General features: G+C 35.6%; 1 protein-coding gene across 2 annotated transcripts in view; it reads left to right on the forward strand.

Moving 5' to 3' along the window:
- Positions 1–12482: 12482 nt before the first annotated feature.
- The window catches only part of LOC140154948 (mitogen-activated protein kinase kinase kinase 2-like), a 141542-nt gene continuing 134967 nt past the window's right edge, over positions 12483–19057 (forward strand). The window contains exon 1 of one of the 2 annotated variants that reach the window (XM_072177609.1): positions 12483–12981. The gene's annotated coding sequence lies outside the window, so the exon portion shown is untranslated. The remainder of the gene's footprint in view (positions 12982–19057) is intronic. The other variant, XM_072177610.1, reaches the window with a different exon arrangement.

A 19057-nucleotide genomic window follows, 5' to 3' on the forward strand; every position in this document is an offset into this window, starting at 1 on the left:
ATGCAATACAATATTTTTAAATATTGTACAGCGTGATCGCGTCTGCGTCGCTTCGTTACCATGGTGACAGCACCAACACGCGTCATGATACAACAGCACAACAATACAGAGACCGTAACGGCTCACAGGAGATTTTGTACTGTATAAACAAGTAAAATTACAAACTTAATTTGCGACAATTCTGGATGGTGATAACCTTAGGAAATATAATCCACATATAGGCCTACAAATAAACCTATATATATAATTATTCCGAAATTGTCTTTGGAGAGTAAAGAGCAGAAAACAAGAAGGTCAAAAGGTAAGCTTACATTACAATACACATTGGTTAAACCCGGTGGCTAGGTAAGCTTAAATTTATTTTACCGCATAGCAAAAGCCTGATATAAATAATAATAATAATATTGAATGGCTTATTTTAGTGTGATACAAGAATATATTGCACTCGATTGAAAAATATTCTTGTATCACACTCAATGCCATTCAATATTATATAAATATCTATACATTGTTGTGAATTACAAATCCTTCTAGGACCAACGCAACTGGGTAGTAATTTGTTTCTAGATTGTGTAATTATTATCATGCAAAATGTTTAATAGATTCAAAGGGAAATAGGACTCTCAAGATTTCTACAGTCATAATTTATTGTTAAGTTGTTTGCATCCAAGCTTGTAAGTCAAGATTTCATTTTAGCAACTGACAAGTTACTGCTGCAGAATATATATTGCACACAATAAGTATCCAAACACTTAAAACAAAAGCTATTTCTTATAGACACTAAAACTAAATTGCAAAATCAAGTTGTCAATAGATGGAGGATTTTGTTCTGCATACTTTGATACATCATTCTGCACGATTCAATTTTATTCCACTAAGCTATACACATTTGAATAACAAAAGGTAGAGTTTCAAAAGTGACAAATTTTGATATATCCCGGGCTTATCCCCCCTTCAAGGCAATTTCTGTTGTCTTTGTTTTGGCCTCGTTACAGCCTGACAGATGAAAGCTTACTCCACTACATAGAGGTTATCCATGTTCTATAAGCTGCATATCCTATCAGCGACTGCTATACCTTGTTTAGGACTTTCAAAAGAAGTACCTGCATGTGCAACCATCACTGTTTCAAAATAGCCCGCCAAAGTCATGCAGGTAACTCCGAAGTTGTGCATTGAATTGGTTTGAATGAGGAATACTACCGGAACCAGCGCCTTTTGTTAGAAGTCACACATGAGTAAAGTGGATAACCTCTTTTGTATGTTCAATATCTGGGTGCTTTGAGAGAAAAGTCAATGTAAATTTTTGTTACTTTTGGAAAGTTCTTTTTTTATTCAAATTACTGTAAGTTGGAGAATAAAGTCATATCATTTCGAATGAGGTATCAAAACATACAGAACAAAATTCTCCATCTGTCAATGACTATTTTGTAATTTAGTGTTAGTGTCTTTCAAAAATGGCTTTTATTTTAAGTATTAGGATGTGCATTTTGTGTGCAGTATAGCATGTATTCATAAAATAATCTGGTGATATATTTTGTCTTGGGATGTTATAAAATAGTTGTATTATCCTATGAATTTAAATCAAACCAAATGCTTATACCAAAGGTTTTATTGTATGTAGTAAGTGTTGTCATAATGGTGCGGTAGGAGATAAAATCATTGTCTCTAACTTCTGGTAGTTATTTGTTTCATTGGATACCATCTTTAGTGCTTCAAAAGAATGGGATTTTTGTTTTCCTTTGATCCACTGATGACACAAATATTTTGTGTAATTAATATATGTTCAATCTTCATGAACAATACATACAGTATTTACTCTATTATTAAACACCCCCTGCTATTAAATGTCCCCATTGTTTTTAAAGAAAAAGTGAGCATGTAAGCATCGTAATCATTGTAAGTAAGCTTAAAACTGGCATGTCATGATGGCGAAATTCCATGGACAAATCCTATTCTAACGTACTGGGTGTGTTACCATCCAATTCATCACCACATTATAATAAAATGTTCATATATTTAACTAAATAAATCAAATTCTTCATAAAAAATGCACTTGCAGATCTAATTTCGTAGTATTTTCCGATAATATGTGAACCATCCACCACAAAGTGGTAGTAAAGTCGGCCCTAGGTCATTTTCTGTTTATTGCAGATTTTGAACGAGTGCACATGCAGCTTTAAAATGACACCTCAACCAGCTTCATCGGACATCTGGAAGTGAAGTTATGGTTCATCAAAGGTCAAATTCCTAATATATTTTACATAGAAATCCACACTGTTTTTGATTGTATCTCAAAATGGAAAAGGCCGACTTTACGACCAGTTTGTGGTGGATGGGCACATATGTGGTCCCTGTATGGGCACTGCCATGTTGTATTTCAAACCGGAAGTTGTATTTTGCAAATTCCGGAAGTCATATTTGTTTAGTTTTTCATTGAAAATTCATTTCTAATAAATGCCCCCTTTTCGAAAATGCAACACCTCCAGGTTGTTTAATAAAGTAAATACTGTTTTAATTTTCATATCGTTGTAATTGATATATATGCAAATATAAATATGGTTTTGCAATTTTAAGATTTCAACTTTAAACAGGTTTGTAGAGTGAATGGAATGTTAAAAATAGCCTGTACAGATTTATTGAATAATGCTTGTTTTCTCTCTGGTACATAGTGTGTGAACTTGACTGTTTTTCGTGATAGCTCTATATATTGCAATGTAATTTTTTTTGTCTTTTCACAATGAGAGGAACTTTCGATTTGAAAAGATTATCAATTTGAAATGGTTTTCAAGGAGATAATAAAAATGACCTCAATATGATCTTTCCTAGTGCACAATTTGGCCTGTAGTTTGTAGAGGTCAGATGTATTTTAATATAAACACAGCCAAATTAAAAAGTCTCCACTAGTTCCATCCCTATTTAATCAGAGTCTGATCGAGTTTATGGCAAAATAATTTAAATAATAATTTTCTATACACTTTCATTCGAAGGTTGATACCAAATTTGATATCAAAAGGTTAATCATCGTGAGCATAGGAACCGTTTACATGGGGATGGAACTAGTGCCGACTTTTTAATTGGGCTGTGTTTATATCTTGTTTTAATCTTATGACAGATAATCAATGGAAGATAATTTTTGTAGGTGATTCAAGCATGTATAAAGCTGGCTTGAGCCCACATTCACTACAAAGTGATTCACAACAAGTGTTTATGTGACACTTCTCAACAGCAAAAATGGAGTTGCTGGTTGATTCTTATTTTTTATTTCTTCACTGGCATTCCTGCACATTTTATCGGTGACAATATACTAAAACTTCTTTCTAAATAGGCCTGAACAGTCCTTATCCGTAAAGCAGAAAATCGCACCAAAGAGCAGAAAATAGCAGTGTAAAGCAGAACATATTGGGCTTATCACAATCCATTTATAAATTTCTTCAATTTTACAAAAATATTGACTGTTTATCTCTTTCTTGTATTAATATGACATCTATATAAAGATGGATGTAAAACAATGTGAATAGTTACTACTTCTACCCATTCCAGTGTGTAAATTTTAATAATATTATTACTCTCTATTATTTGTCATAATTTTATAGTAATATTTAAGCCATACAATTACAAATTGTATATTTTTTTTAGTTGTATTTACTTCCTATGGAAGACTTTCTCCTTCTCAGGGTGTGTAGATTTCAAATGGAGTCACCCATTCAGGTAACCCCATTTGAAATTCACACTCCCTGTGTTAAAGATTAGTTCATGTTTTCCATAGGGGGTGTATGGATTTCAACTGGAATAGCCAATTCCATATACTGGGAGCAAAGATAGGGGTAAATGAAGGTCTCACAAAAAGTAACTAGGTCTTTTTAAATACGCCTATAGCCTACAACACCAGGAGAAAGAAAATTTAGCAACTGTCATTTTGACACCTAGTTTGTCTCATTTAAGTTTGAAGGTTACAAGTGCCCATTTTTCGTTTTGCAGTAAGTAAGTTGTATTGATTCGAATTCAGCGCAGGGTTTTATAAAAATGTGTGCATTTTAACCATTGATCGCTGTGAATGCAACTTTTTTTTAAAACACTATGTGTTGGTAATATTGAACAAATTTAGACATATTGGATATCAAAATGCACGTAAATAAACAATCTTTCTATGTTAAAATGAAACTATAGGCGTATTTATAATGCCGAGTTCCTTTTTGTTAGGTCTTTACTTTACTATGTTCTAAGACCTTCTAATAGGCGAGTGAAAGTTACTTCTTGTTCCAGAAAATATACAGAACTACTTTTACTATTTATTTTTTATTAAAACCTATCATCCTGTTTTGTTGCAGGTGCTCAATCACAATTCTTTAATTTGATCACAGATCTAACTAAGAATAAAAGTCAGACTTTTAAATTTGACTAATTTGTTTGGGAAAGGAGGAAAAACCTCTATATAACTTTGCGCTTAATTTAGACATCCAGAATTGTGTGTATAGGCCAAATAAAACATGACTTTAAGTTGTCTTTTGCTGCAACTTGAAGTATTTGCTATATAAGATGTATAGAAAATGTATTTAAGAAATCCATGGACTGAAATTAATCTTTGTACAAGTCTTTGGGTATGATTGTCCCATCATACAATCCTTGACCATCATTGACCCTCCCCAAAACAAAATAAATAAAATTAAAAGTTCTAGATCAAACTAAAGAAGCAGGATTGAGTTATGGATCAAAATGTAAAATAGGAATAATAGTTTTTTTTAATTACAAAACCTATATTGTAGCCATTGAAAGTTCATGCCTTGATGATTTCCTGGGATTCATTTGGACTTTATAATGTGTGACTTGTAAGTTGGAAAAAGAGCACATGGGTGCTTATTAGGCCAAATATTGTACATGGAATCATATTGTATTTTTTATTGTTCTTTTTTATGTCAAGACATCAAGGCATCAGCTTTTATCATTATGCAGAGATACCAATTTTTGGAATTCAGGTTTTTTGTGAGTCCAAATTCTCACATTTTTTGTTTATATCAGCCCACTTGGGGGAATTTTGGCATGCATTCACATGCCTTTTCAGGTTTTTCTCACCAGTTTCAGGTTTTTAGAGTGAAACTGAGTGGCATTAGTGAGTCCGCATTACTGATTATGGAAATGCTGGCAGGTTGGCGTCTAGATAGATCCTTTTTGACGCTGGCCCGTTTCACAATTCCTGGAATGTGTTGCTGGAGCAAATTTCATGTGTGGGCTGTAGATGGAATGAAGAATTAATTAATTCTGTTTCTGTGTTTGCAAATCAGTTGTGGCAACTATGGCGTTAGGTGAAGGTAATTTATAATGTAGCAAGTAAATATGTAAACTTATTAAGCACTTTCAAGCTTAATCAAAACTATATGCACTAAACAAGACTAGACAATAAGGCCAAAAAAAAGATAGTTTGCTTGTCCTCCACAACTTATTCAGAATTGGGTCAGTAGGTCAGGATTTTTAAAAAATATTATCATAGCCAAAACATCACTTCACGCCTTTACTTAGCTTAATAAATAGCCCAAATAGTTGTGAATTGGGATATTTCTCTACTGTATACCACTTCATTCATGTTTTCAAAAAACAGTTTAGAAGTGTGTAGAAATTGTAAAAAAAAATTTCAGGATGCAAAAATGTTGAAAGAAAAAAAACTTTCTGGAATTTCCAAAATTAGGGTCGGTCGGTATTCATTTGTACAGTAAAACAAACAAAAAAAAAATTTTTTTTTCCAGATTAGAGTCGGTCGGTGGAGGACAAGCAACCAATCTTTTTTGGGGGCCTAAAGTACCAGTGATACTTGCACCCACCCATTCATTAAATATGACATGATCTGGTCCAATCAGACCAAAGTCAGTAATAATGAAATTGAAATCAAATTGAAATACTGGCAAACATAATTTATAGAGAGCAAAAAAATACCCAAAGCAATGAAAACGTCAGAAAATGTACATTACATTCACAAAAGTTTGCAACAAGTATGCTAGGAATGGTAGTATGACGAGTAGAACCAGTTTTTAATTTCTTAGTTACCTAACTAGACTAGCCCTCTGATTGCTCAAGAAAGATTAACGGCGACTATCTGCCCCACCTAAAAAAATATGTGTTAGTGATCAGAGTGTGAGATCAAAAAAAAAGCCGGACCTTCTTGTCAGACTAAGGGATGCAGGAATTTCAAAAATAGTAAGCTTATCTTGATGACAAATTGCTGATTGGTCTGATTGAATCGGATTAATTGTGGAACAAGTGTGGCAGTTTTATGTCTTATTTATTTACTAGTATTAACTCAGTTCAGTGCTAATTGTAATAATGATCAAATCATGAAAACCAATGTATTATTTGATATGGTATAATTGTGTATTTAATCACCTTGTGTCAGTGATATTTATGTACATATTTTATTATGTATAGAGATTTGTTTATAATGTTAAATATAAATATTGTCATCACCATATATTTTGTATTTTTGATCTTTCTTTCTTTAAAAGATGGTCCTGTAGTTTTCAGATGCATGCAAATGTGTATTTAATAAGTATTTGCAGTGGCGTCCACAGGTTTTCGATTCCCCCAACTTTTCAAAAATTTTTGGCTTGGGAGCCCAGAAACTTCCCCCACTGGGTGCATTTCCCCTGACTGACTGAAAAAAGTGGGGGGGGGGGCTATTTTTATAGATCGTCCGAAGGAAAAGACCTTATACTGGGCTTTATACGGCATCATGAGTCTTGTGTTACATCAAATATTCTACATCAAATACTCGGGAGTCTGTAGTGGCCCTAAACAGCGTGTAAAGCAAAAATTTGGAATAGAATGTTTGGAATTTTGTAACTAAAATACTAAATGCATTCTACAAAATGTGCTCTGACCAATTTATAAAGCATTTCATTTTAACATATTGCTTGACATGTTTGGAATTATGGTAAATCATTAAAAATATTTATTATCGCTAAGGCTAATTAGTTAATCAATTATGTCCATTAATTAAAAAAATTAATACAAATGACAACACTGCAATTTTGGGCATTTATGCTTTGTTGCACTATAGTCATTGAGTTGAATTTTAGGTTATTGAAAAATGCTGAAAATGCCCAAGTTGTCGACGGACTTAAATGGAACACAATTTTTTTTGGGGGGCGGGGGTCTGCAGTCATCAATTGAGAAATCTATACACACAAAAATATGAAAGAAGACTGGTTAGACAACACATTTTTAGACCTAAATCTTTTTAGCTGATTACAGCTTGTTTTTGTTGCTCAAATATATGTGTTTTCTTTTATTTTCCAGCTCAATTTGATATAATTTTACCATGATTTCATCCTGTAATTCAGCTTTTTGTAAAGCATTTTTAGCACATGCAATTTTCAGGTCTGCATTTTGTAATAGCAGTGGATCGCAATCATTATAGAACAAGATTTGTAGCCTCAACGCATTAGATTAGTACTGATTTCCACATAGATTGGCTCATTGGCAACTTTTTAAATCAAAATTAGCCTTTCTTTGCAGACCGTTTCCGACGTTTTACCACACTGTTAAAACAAAACCAAACAAGTCGTTGAACATTTTAAACAACCCTGTTTACCAGGTGCATCGCTCAACCTTGTTTAAAAATTGAGCAACTTCCTTACCAATTAATTAAACACTCTTGTTTAAAAGTTAAAGTAACATTTGTTTAAAATCTTGCAAGTTGTTAAAACTTAAAAACAACATTGTTTAAAACTTATACAACCTTGTTTAAGACAACATGTTATAACAAAAAAACTGAATAATGATGTTTAAAACGTTAAACAACAACACTTTAAACAACATCTTTTTAAACAGCAAAATTTTAAACAGTGTTTTAACAGTGCAAATCTGTATTCGCTTTAACCAACACATCACATTTTCATCAAATAACTTTTATTTGAGATGAAAGAGTATATTAAAAAATCATTCCTGGCAATAAGAGACTTTTTGAATGACCCTCGTAGATACATTAATGGGGACAATATCTGACATAGTATTTAAGTTTGAAGACAATCCATATATCCTAAACCAATAGAGTTACCCCCCTTTAAGTAAAAAAGTTGACATCAGTGTATAGGCCCACTTGAACTACTCAATCCATTTAAAACAAAATGCCTCATGATCAAGTTTAATGTTAAAATGAAATGCGAAATCTAAACAACAACAAAAAGAAATTTGACTTTCAGAAATTTGAAAGTCACAAAGGATCATGACCAATTCTTAAATAATATATAGTTCAGTGGTGCCAGAAAGACTTCTCAGCTAATCAAAATAGTGCAATTTCCATTGAAGTCTTCTCAAATTGGCATGCAAAGGGTGTTTTGATAGAAAGCTCCCCACTTGTGTAACCTCATGAATGTGACGTCAATGTAACCATTGTTATGGCAACTTCTTTTGTGATGTCATATTCATGACCTTGAATTTGAGGGTTTCTTGTGTTACATGGACCGGAACTTTGCAAAGAAATTACAAAGTATTTGCTTCGTTTCCATGGCAAAATGATTTGACTGAAAAGGACAAAAATTGTTCGGAAGTTCTCATTTGGCAGAATAATGGGCCTATTTTAGGATAATTGGTCCATTCAATTAGACATCACCTTCCCAAATTTATTTCATTAATAAAAATTCCTTTAAAAGGGAAAGCCAGCCTCAATAGAGAAGAGGTCTTGTAATTAGTTTTGGTCAATGTGAAAGGCATTTTTAGGATCACGCTTACATCTACATGACAGTCCACCAAACCATCAACGATGAGAACATGCACACTGAAACAGCAGAAAACATTAATTCCTAATCTCATGTCAACTCTTTTAATTCATTACATGTACTCCAAATTGTTCTGGTCTGTTTGTTTTGTTGTTGTTGTTGTTGTTGTTGTCGTTGGTTTTTTTTGTCTTTTCAGCTTTTTACCCACGATATCTCAATTTCCAATTGTGTAATACCAGAACTTACGAACTCAATATCTTCGCTTAGGAATGTCCGATTTCACTGCTTTCGATATATACACTGCCGGTTTGAGTTAACTTACATGTACATTTTATTTTAAAATAACTTAATTAATTCGCAATGTATAGTTTAAGCCTACTATATTATAATAGATAGTGGCCAGCACATTTATAAAGGACTGGTTACTCACTACAATCTTCACTCTTAAACTGTGTTTTTCTGAATGTGCTGATCATGTTGATTGCTAGTCGGAAACTCCTGCGAAGCTATGGACATGGCATCTTACATACTCCATTCTATAACAGTCTGCCTAGTGCCTTGTGTGTTTTCTCTTCAATCATTTTGTTGAATGTAATTTTATGAATCAAATAGCGGCAAATAGTTATGTGTCATTTTATTTATAATAAAGAAGTTATTAAATTAATATAGTAAGACAATTTATTTATCTATAAGTGCATGTCAAATGGGGTACATTGTTCAATACTATATGCATAAATTATGCCCATATTATAGCTAGGCCCTAAAAACTTTATTTTGCATCGGATTTTTCCCGTTGAAAAGACAAAACTGATGTTTATGATAGCAACCATTTCATCAATAACATTTTGAGTCATTTTTATCCATAAAACGACACAGGATATGATAGATAACTACTTTCACATCAATATGGTCCATATGATCACAGATTGTTGAGAATCTGTGATATGATCCGGGGATATGATGAAGATTTTGATTCTATAGATCTGTTATCAACATGATATCACGCTGTTCAGTGGTCAAGGAGTAAGGACCCCCGGTCAAGGACACTGATATGACATCATAGGTGATGTCAGATTTTCTTCTGCTGACCATATGATGCTATATATATTAACTATTATTGTTACATTTAGGCCTTTAAACTTTTAAAGTCATAATTAATTAGTTCAAACATAACTTTGGTAATACTCACTCGTTTTCGTTCGTTGAAACGGCAAAACATACTTACTTTTCCTAACAAATCGAATTAAAATATTTAAAAAAATTTAACCACAAAAAGTTTTTAAAAAAATCATTCCAATACCACTAAAATATAATCTCTTGAGTAAACTGACCCCAAACCTGAAACAGGTACCAGCCCCGAATGGGCTGGCGAAAAGGTATCCAATTGTGTGAGAGTTTTGTCTATTTATCTTGAAACTTCCATTTTACCATGAGGCAAAAATTGCATAATTTAGAACACCCCTCCCCCAAAAAACCCAAACAAACAAAGTGTGTCCACTATACTGTCGCATTACGGGGTTTAACGTGCATCTACAAATATTTTAAGACTTTCATTTATCACTGATTTTGTTACTTATTTTGAAAAAAAGAAATTTGAAGCTATTTAGAACTAGACATTTTCGAGGTTTCTGTGGCGCTGTTTCGGCTCTCACCCAAAGATTCCATTTAAAAAAGGTCATGTTCTCACCCAATGACCCTATATTTTTGCTCTCACCGAATGCCCCGTGCGAAAGTGCCAGCCCCACACCTATATCCATTTCAAATTGAAGTGCCCCCCGTTGTGATCCTTGCATCGTCTTTTTATGACATTTTTAGTCGATATAGGCTATCCACGAAAAAGAAAAGTTTATTCCCCGGGCGGGGTTTATTCCCAAAATATCTTTTGATTCCGATTTCGTCATTTGCGACTGGATGCACGATGTGGGCACGGGGCCTGACATAAACTGCATGCTCCATAGGCCACTATACTACCGGTGTGTTATACGATATTTTTGCACGAATTATATTAAAGCCATATTATAACATTTGCTGAGGAAGACGCCTTCACTGAATTTTTAAAATTCTTTTTTTGCACGATTAAATTGTACTTTATTAAACCAATATACCCTGCAAAAATCAAGACTCTAAGTGCTGTAGTTTTGTCAAAATCCGTGATTTTGAATTAAAGGCTGATTCAGCGCTTTATTATTACGATGGAATTATTAGTCGAACGCATACACGATGTTCATAACACACATTACGTCACCGGACGGCGTGCGGGCGGTGATATAGGCCTACACAACAAAGGGTCGTACCACAACATGACCGAAGGAGTGGTACGTATTGGCGACATGTGCGCTGGTAGTAAATTCCAATTTTCTTTGCTTTGCCGTAGTTGTTCGACTCAAAAATAAAAGGGGATATATCTGACAGTAAAAGCTAACATTTTATGGCAAAGAAATGAATCTATTTTGTTTGAAAATGTTATAATAGGCTTATTGCTTTAAACATTAGGCTATAAAAATCTAATCGGAAGGTTTTTTTTTGTGACTAGTGAGATGACGCTCATGCCCCTTTACTGACTTCAGCAGCAATCCAAATCAAGTGCTGCGGTAAGTAGGGTAACTTGGGGCAAATTGGGACACAGTGTAATTTGGAACAGTGATTTCGGAAAACGGAAATACTTTTATACCTTAAAATATTCACATTTTGCCATTTGCAACAAAAGAACTTTGATATAAGGGACCGTTCACAAACACTTGTAAGGGGGGCCTGATGAAAAAAGGGGGGCCTTGAAATTTTTTTGACCCTCCTAAGGGGGGTCCTGAAAAAAAATGACCACAAATTTTCCTGGAAAAATTGAGTTTATATGCTTTTCTATGGGGTTGACCCATAATTTTCATGTCAAAAAAGGGGGGGGGCTGAAATTTTTGAGGTCTGTAAAGGGGGGCCCGAAAAAATTTTACAATAAATTTTTTTTGCATCAGGTCCCCCCTTACAAGTGTTTGTGAACGGTCCCTAATTAGGCCTACATTAAAAGGGCATTTTGTGATCCACAGCCTCACCCCCCCCCCACTTTTCTCAAAAAAAGTTTTGAATTTCGTTCTGGTAGGCCTAACGAAATGCCTATCATGAGCAGTGTAATACACATAGGCCTAATCATGCATAACTCGCAAATGCAAAATCGGAACCAACTGATATCCACGAAAAGCGGCTTATTCCCAAAATTTCAGTTGATTCCGATTAGTGGCGATTACCAGTTGGAGCTAGTTATTGATCATTGCAGTTTTATCAAGTATTACATGACTGTAAGCCTAAGTGTGCAATTTTGTTGATTTGAAGGGGGATTTGTTTGAAGCCTGAGCCTAGCCTACGGCCTGAAAATGTTTGATTGTAACATAAAAAAAGGGTAGGTAGGTCGGGATTTTTTAAAAACTTAGTTTCAAACACTTTTAAAGCTTTTATACTGTAAATTGAGACATTTTGATCCCCTATATTTTCCACCCCCTCCCAGCAAAGTATTTTATGAACCCGTTTAATATGAACATTCCCTAATTTTGATGGAAATAAAATGAACACTGAACTGTATTTAATTGTTATTTTTATACATTGTACTAGTTTTCATACACTTCACTTGTTCTTCATAGGCCAGTCTTTGGCCTGTATTATTTTTGAAACCTATCCCCCTATCCAGTTTGCTATCAGTTTCTCATTTTGGACGATTCCGTACTGGTGAACAAGTTGCAGGACCAATTGCACACAAATTGATTACGTCACCAAAAAAGGTGAGATGTGACGTATACACACTAGCAATGATGGCCGGCTGATGTATTTGATGAGAACCAGGAGATATCGTGATTATGATGGATTAATTAAACCGCGTTTCCACATATTTTCAATATAAACGTGAGACCAGCAAATGTATTTGATATACAACTATCTATGTAGGTTCATGTGCTACTCTCAATACTTCGAATCAAGCCAGGAATATATGCAAAAAATCGGTTTTCCCGGCCCCACTTTTGCTCATACCAGTCGATACGTCCTGCATCAGGTACGTAAACAAGAGCATTTTTTTAGGAGGCGGTGGTCGCTGCAGCTAGCATCTACGGAACGAAACTACACGAATGTTGTGCAGGAAATTGTTACAACAGTGATTTCGGTAGATCATATTTCAAGCTTATAGTCACATTTTGCGTTAATATTACATGCTGGTGTTTTTTAATGCAAGAAATGCAGGGGTGTGACATCCCTTGCACATGACACTGCTGTGCACTGACACTGACATGAGTGACAGGTAAGTTCATGAGTTTACATAAAATATACATGATATGACATGCATGGCCATGGCATTGCATATATCACTTTATTCACTTTAGTACATTATACATTTATGTCATAATAATATGTGCATGTCATCTAGTACAGAAAACCTATTGCCAGTGAGCTGTCACCGATGCGGCGACAGTATTATAGGCCTTTCTGTCTCATTTCTGTACATGCAGACTAGAAAAAAGTACATCGTGGAACATACACTTTTGTCTTTCGCTGTGCAGCCATAGTATAGGTAACCCAGGCAAACCTTAGTTAACACATTTGCTAGTCAGCCAAATTCCCCGGTGTCGTCACTTAACATTCAAAGGCGTAACGCATGATCGTTCCCTACTAAGTCAAAAATACCCCCTATTTTGCGCGGTTTCAAGAACATTTTCGTCATTTTTTACCCCTTTTTAATTCAACATTATCACAATTCACAAAAATATACCCTATTTTTTAATTTCGAGTACACCGTCGTCAAAAACAACCCTATTTTTTAAGCATCGCGAACCCCTTTTTTCGCGAAATTGGGAACGATCATGCGTAGGCCTACACATAGTTAATGTTAAGTGACGACACTGGGCCAAATTCGCCGACAATGTCAATGCATATTTACATAGAAATTTAAAACAACTGGCCGAAGAAGGAAACGTACATAAATATGTTTTCTATACTTCACTTGTTGACCCAAATATATGATTTTTTATGGTGATAAGTCACTCGCACATGGAATTTTAGAGGGATTTGGATAGCAGTTCCATTAAAAAAAGCTGCTATCATATTGGGACTAAGATCTAGAAACACCCCCGAAATGCCGTTTTGGGGAATTTTGCTAGCTGAAACTTTTTGATGAAAGTCAATCTTTGACAAGATGTAACTTTGCTACGGAAAGTGCTATGAAAAAATGGTTTTCAGTTTTGGCTTTGTTTACTCAAGGGCTTTGATTTGATATATAAAATGATGCAGTTTGATGGCAAATTTGAATTCACCTAGCATACCTACATAGTATTAACCCTAACACTGACCCATGCTTTTTGGTATCGGAAGTCAGAGAAGATCCGAATTTTCAAGAAGAAGAAGAATTTTTGACTTGGCATTCCCGGGAATCGAACCCTTGACCCTTCGCATGGCATGCGTAAGAACCCCGACAGGTAGCTGCTCGGGTTATTGCTGCCCGCCAGCAATTCCGTGAGCATATCACACTTCGGTGATTGCGTCATCGCAGAACCCCTGGGATGCATGCATGTTATGAATTTTTCATCGTGGTATTTTGTGGTTTTTACTGGTGTTAGGGTTAAAGGACACTCTAATCTGGAAAAATACACCTTTTCTAACCCTAACACTGACCCATGCTTTTTGGTATCGGAAGTCAGAGAAGATCCGAATTTTTCAAGAAGAAGAAGAATTTTGACTTGGCACCGCTGAGATTCGAACCTTTGACCCTCGCATGCCAAGCGAGCGATCGCGGACCGGTAGCTGCTCGGGTTATTGCTGCCCGGCCAGCAATTCCGTGAGCATATAACACTTCGGGTGATTGCAGATTGCGTCATCGCAGACCCTGGGATGCATGCATGTTAATATGAATTTTTCATCGTGGTATTTTGTGGTTTTTACTGGTGTTAGGGTTAAGGAAGGTGTTTATACGGCTACGCAGATACCCTCATAATATGGACATCGTAGGGTAGCATTGTACGCTTGTGTATAAGCATGGTTAGTCGCGGAGTAACAAGCGTAACTTGCCTTTGAATGTTCCACGATCTACACAAATTAAATAATTTTTCTATATAGTATAATTAGTATAGTCTAGTTCGCAACGCAAACTTAATGGTATGACATTTTGTTATTGATTCTGCCAGCCTGCGGCCGATTTAGCATGGAACTTATACGATGTCCTCATTCACAAACTGATACTATCTATCTGTCCATCTATTAGACTGCCAATTTACGCTTCCTGGAAACACTCTTGCACATAACATACAAAACAACAAACTCACTAACTTCAACTTGCACTACTCACAAAATAAAACAAATATTAATTATTACCGATCCTGCAGAATAACTTGCATAATCGTCAATTTCATGGAATCCCGTTGCTGAGAATCGCAAATTTCATAGAGGAACGTCAAATGAGCTGGGGATATGCTTCATAAATCACAGGTGTGAAACTGAGGCCACTCACTCGCTTTTGCAGAAAAGTGAAGCCGCATGGCACAGGGCATGACGGCATGGACGTGTGCAAAATTTCCGATGGGCGCCGTATAATCCGTTTTGTGATTGGTTGCAAAAACCATTCATTGCAATCGTAAGCTAATCAATGAACGCGACAGGGTTTTACGGTATTAATTAATGTGACCCCATGTGACCCGCCAGTAAAGTACGTCTAGGCGGTCTAACCTGATTGGTTCACAAAACTACTTTGACAATTGCTAAGCCAGTCAGCGTGCTCGATGCTTAACAACCTCGTAGAGGTTTTCGAGAGGTAATTCATGTGGTGATCCAGCGATCGAGTATAAATTCAGTTTGACAACTGCTCTCGCAGGTGCAAGAACAATACATGGACACAATCACTGACATAAACACAATGAATTTAATGAATTATTTATGACATGCATCGGCTGCATTTTACATTGTACGATTGAGGTAAGGTTTTCGGCCCGTCCCTGCGTGAATATCCTTATTTTTCTGCATCAAAGATGCTTGCGATGACCAGTTTTTTTCGGACACTTTGTTAACAGGTAACTTTTATACGTCATAGGGTAGAAACGATAGCTCTACAATTGTACAAAATATACATTTAAAAAAATTTGTTATAGGCCTAAAATGTTGTGCACAAAAATGTGTTTCCGTACTTTACGCAAGTCTTGGTATGTAATACACATACTGTCCATCGTATAAGCCTGTTACCGTACGGCAGCGTGTTGAAGGAATATTACACAGTCAAGAATAGGCTCCGTCATCTGCTGATTCGGATCCCTCATAGTCTCCCAAAACATCAAAAGCGTTGCGTACATGTATACTTTTAAGTAAGTACCGTGCAACGCTTTGACTATCCTTTTCATAACAGAGACAAAGTAGGCCAACTTGCCTAGAAATGGTCAAATTTTGGCAAGAAATATCTCTGTGCAAGTCCCACATCACATCGATATCGGCAATCATGTTTTTTTACTGAAGTTAGGCTAGGCTGGTTACCACCAGTGTCATGCATGTGACATGACACAGTTAAAATAATCGATCGGAAATCGGGGATCATTAAATCGTCAACAATTTCAAAATACGCAATGACAGTAAACTTATTGGCGAGCGGTCCGAATTTAGAGCCATACAAGTTTACGTGGTGAACTAGGGCCAATTTGGATCATCAGAGACTGTCTTTTGGAATTGGCAGGAGAGCATTAAATAACTCTTCTGGAGCCTTTCTAGTTTCAGGCGAGCTGTTTAAAGCTGAATTTATACTTGATCGCCGAGCGAACGCCGATTGCGATGAAACGCTTTTGTAAAAGCGATGAACAATCGCCGAATTTTGCAATCATGCATGGCTTGTCGCTTTTGCATTTATACTTATCACGGCGATAGCGATTGCAGGCGACAATTTTTTATTCTAAATGCCACAAAATACATTTTTAAAACCTCAGTTGCTGTTAATAATTATTCCTTTGAACTAATTCATCATCAAAAGTAAATACATGTATACGAGAAAGGTAAATTAATTAGAAAAATAATAAATCCAGTTGGTTGTAATAATAATGATTGGTTGACGCATTCACATGTCAAGCGATATCGCTGATTCGCTGGAAAGTTGAGATTTCTTCAACTTGCAAAACTGAAAAGTGACATCGTTTTTACCTCAGCGATTTGAATCGATTAAAAGCTTGATGCTCTGGAAATGTAAGTAAACACTGTCACTGAGCATGTGTGAGAATCGCTTTTCTGCAAAAGCTATCGAGTATCATAAAGTCACTGAATTGTCAACTTAGGAGAGCTAAAAATTGCTCTCCTACATGTATATCAGATTTAAGGAGAGCAGTAGAGAGCGATTGCTATCGCTCTCCTCAAAAGGCAGTCTGGATAAATAATGGGAGTACAATTTCAAGCACAGGAGGTTAGGCATGTTATTGTTAGGTAAGAAATACAAGAACCTGTATAGCACTATTGGCAGGCTCAGAAATCTGACGCAATCGATTCGCGCAAAGATTCTCGTAAAACATCAACCGGGCAAGAGGAACAAAATTTTATACTTTTTGAACCAAGATTTATATAACTTTTCCACCGTACATGTAGATAAGATATTTGTGGCACCCTGTATTATATCAACTTAAAAATTGTAAAATTGTCTTCCGTACACTTTCAGCGTTATACAGAGGTCAAAGGTCATATGAAGTTGTTTGTTTTCCACTCATACAGTATGACATTCAGCTATTATAATTTCCAAGATTAAGTCGCCCCATATTGGAGGCATCCCAATTGATGGCTTGCGTTGAAAACTACAACGTTTCTAGTTTATTCAAGAGGAATATATTGTAGTATGACTTCAGCATCGTCCATGCAGGTAATAGATGCTACTTTAGGGTTACAGAATTCGTCATCGCAGCCGCAGGCCATCACCATGTTCATGGATGCATGAATAATGCATTGACTGCTGAATTCGGAAGCTTTATCAACACAATGTTTGCTCAAATACTGGGCACCCATACGGTAAGAAAAGCACAGGTATTCGTCTACTTTTGTGGGTACAAAAATACTACAAATAGTTTAAAAATAAGCTAATTGCTACACATAAAATGCATATACATGTACGTGAAACAAAAAGTAGCTCTTAGGAACTTTAAGCCACAATGTTTGATTTGCTTCACAGCAACGCCCTCAATTTTACTTGAATTTCTACTTTTTGTATAAAATTATAATGCCCAGTAGTGTACTAATCTTACAAGGAAAACCACTGCGCATGTATGCATTCCATGTGATGCCATTGGGCAATTACCAGGCCTGGAAATAAGTCGGTCTGAACCAGGAGCCAAACATTTGGAAAAGCGGCTCCTGGTCGGTCCTGTAATTCCCGGGGTGCCAAGTGAAATCTTTCTTCATCTCCTCTCCTTTTTCGTTCCTTCTCTGCCTTCAGATAGCAAAAAAGCATGTTCCTTGTTAGGGTTTTACCAATAAAATTTAAGTTTTTATTTCTCCCCGGAGTCCCCGGTTTTATTTAGAGTTTCCCGGTCGAGTGCTTGCTAGCATGTCCCGTGGATGTCAGCTTATGTGTACACACATCGGCGCGATGCTCCGTGCAGTATTACATGTAATACGATCGGCGAGCGTAGTACGCGCATTGTAGGCGTTGCATTGACATTGCAATTTTCTTTGTTATACCTCATTTGTTTGGCTCGGAAATTAAAAGGGGATAATGTGATCAGTGAAAACAAACATTTAAATAAGAATCTATTCTTTATGCAAATCACACATTGCTTTAAAAATCACCCCCTAAACAAAAAATTAGAGGGCATTTTAACATACGGTATGAAACTTTGACATAGCATATAAATTATAATTGCCTTGGTGCCCAACCATGCTTTAGCTGAAATACTTTTTTCCCCATATATGAAAAATTCCCCTTTAAAAAAAAATTAAAGCCCTATTATAACATTTGCTCAATATTTTTCAAAAATCTGTTTTTTACTCATTTGTAACATATTTCATTCAACCAACATACCCCACAAAAATCAAGACTTTAGGTGATGTAGTTTTGTCAAAATCCGAGATTTCAAATAAAATGCAGGAATCATCATTTACATTTTGTAGTATGGAAATATTAGTCGAACACGCATGCGATGTTTATAACACACATTAAAGGACCGTGCCGTAGCATGACCGATGAAGTGATATGCATTGCAGACATCGGCACGGGTAGTAAATCCCAAACATCAGTTTGGCTCAAAATGAAAAGGGGACATACATGTATCTGACATTAAAAGGTAACATTTGATGGAAAAGAAAGACTAATCTATCTGTTATGGAAATGTAGAATTTATGGCTTTAAGGAAAAATTAGAGAACATGAAAATAAAT

The sequence above is a fragment of the Amphiura filiformis genome, chromosome 6, assembly GCF_039555335.1.
Source record: "Amphiura filiformis chromosome 6, Afil_fr2py, whole genome shotgun sequence".
NCBI lineage: Eukaryota > Metazoa > Echinodermata > Ophiuroidea > Amphilepidida > Amphiuridae > Amphiura > Amphiura filiformis.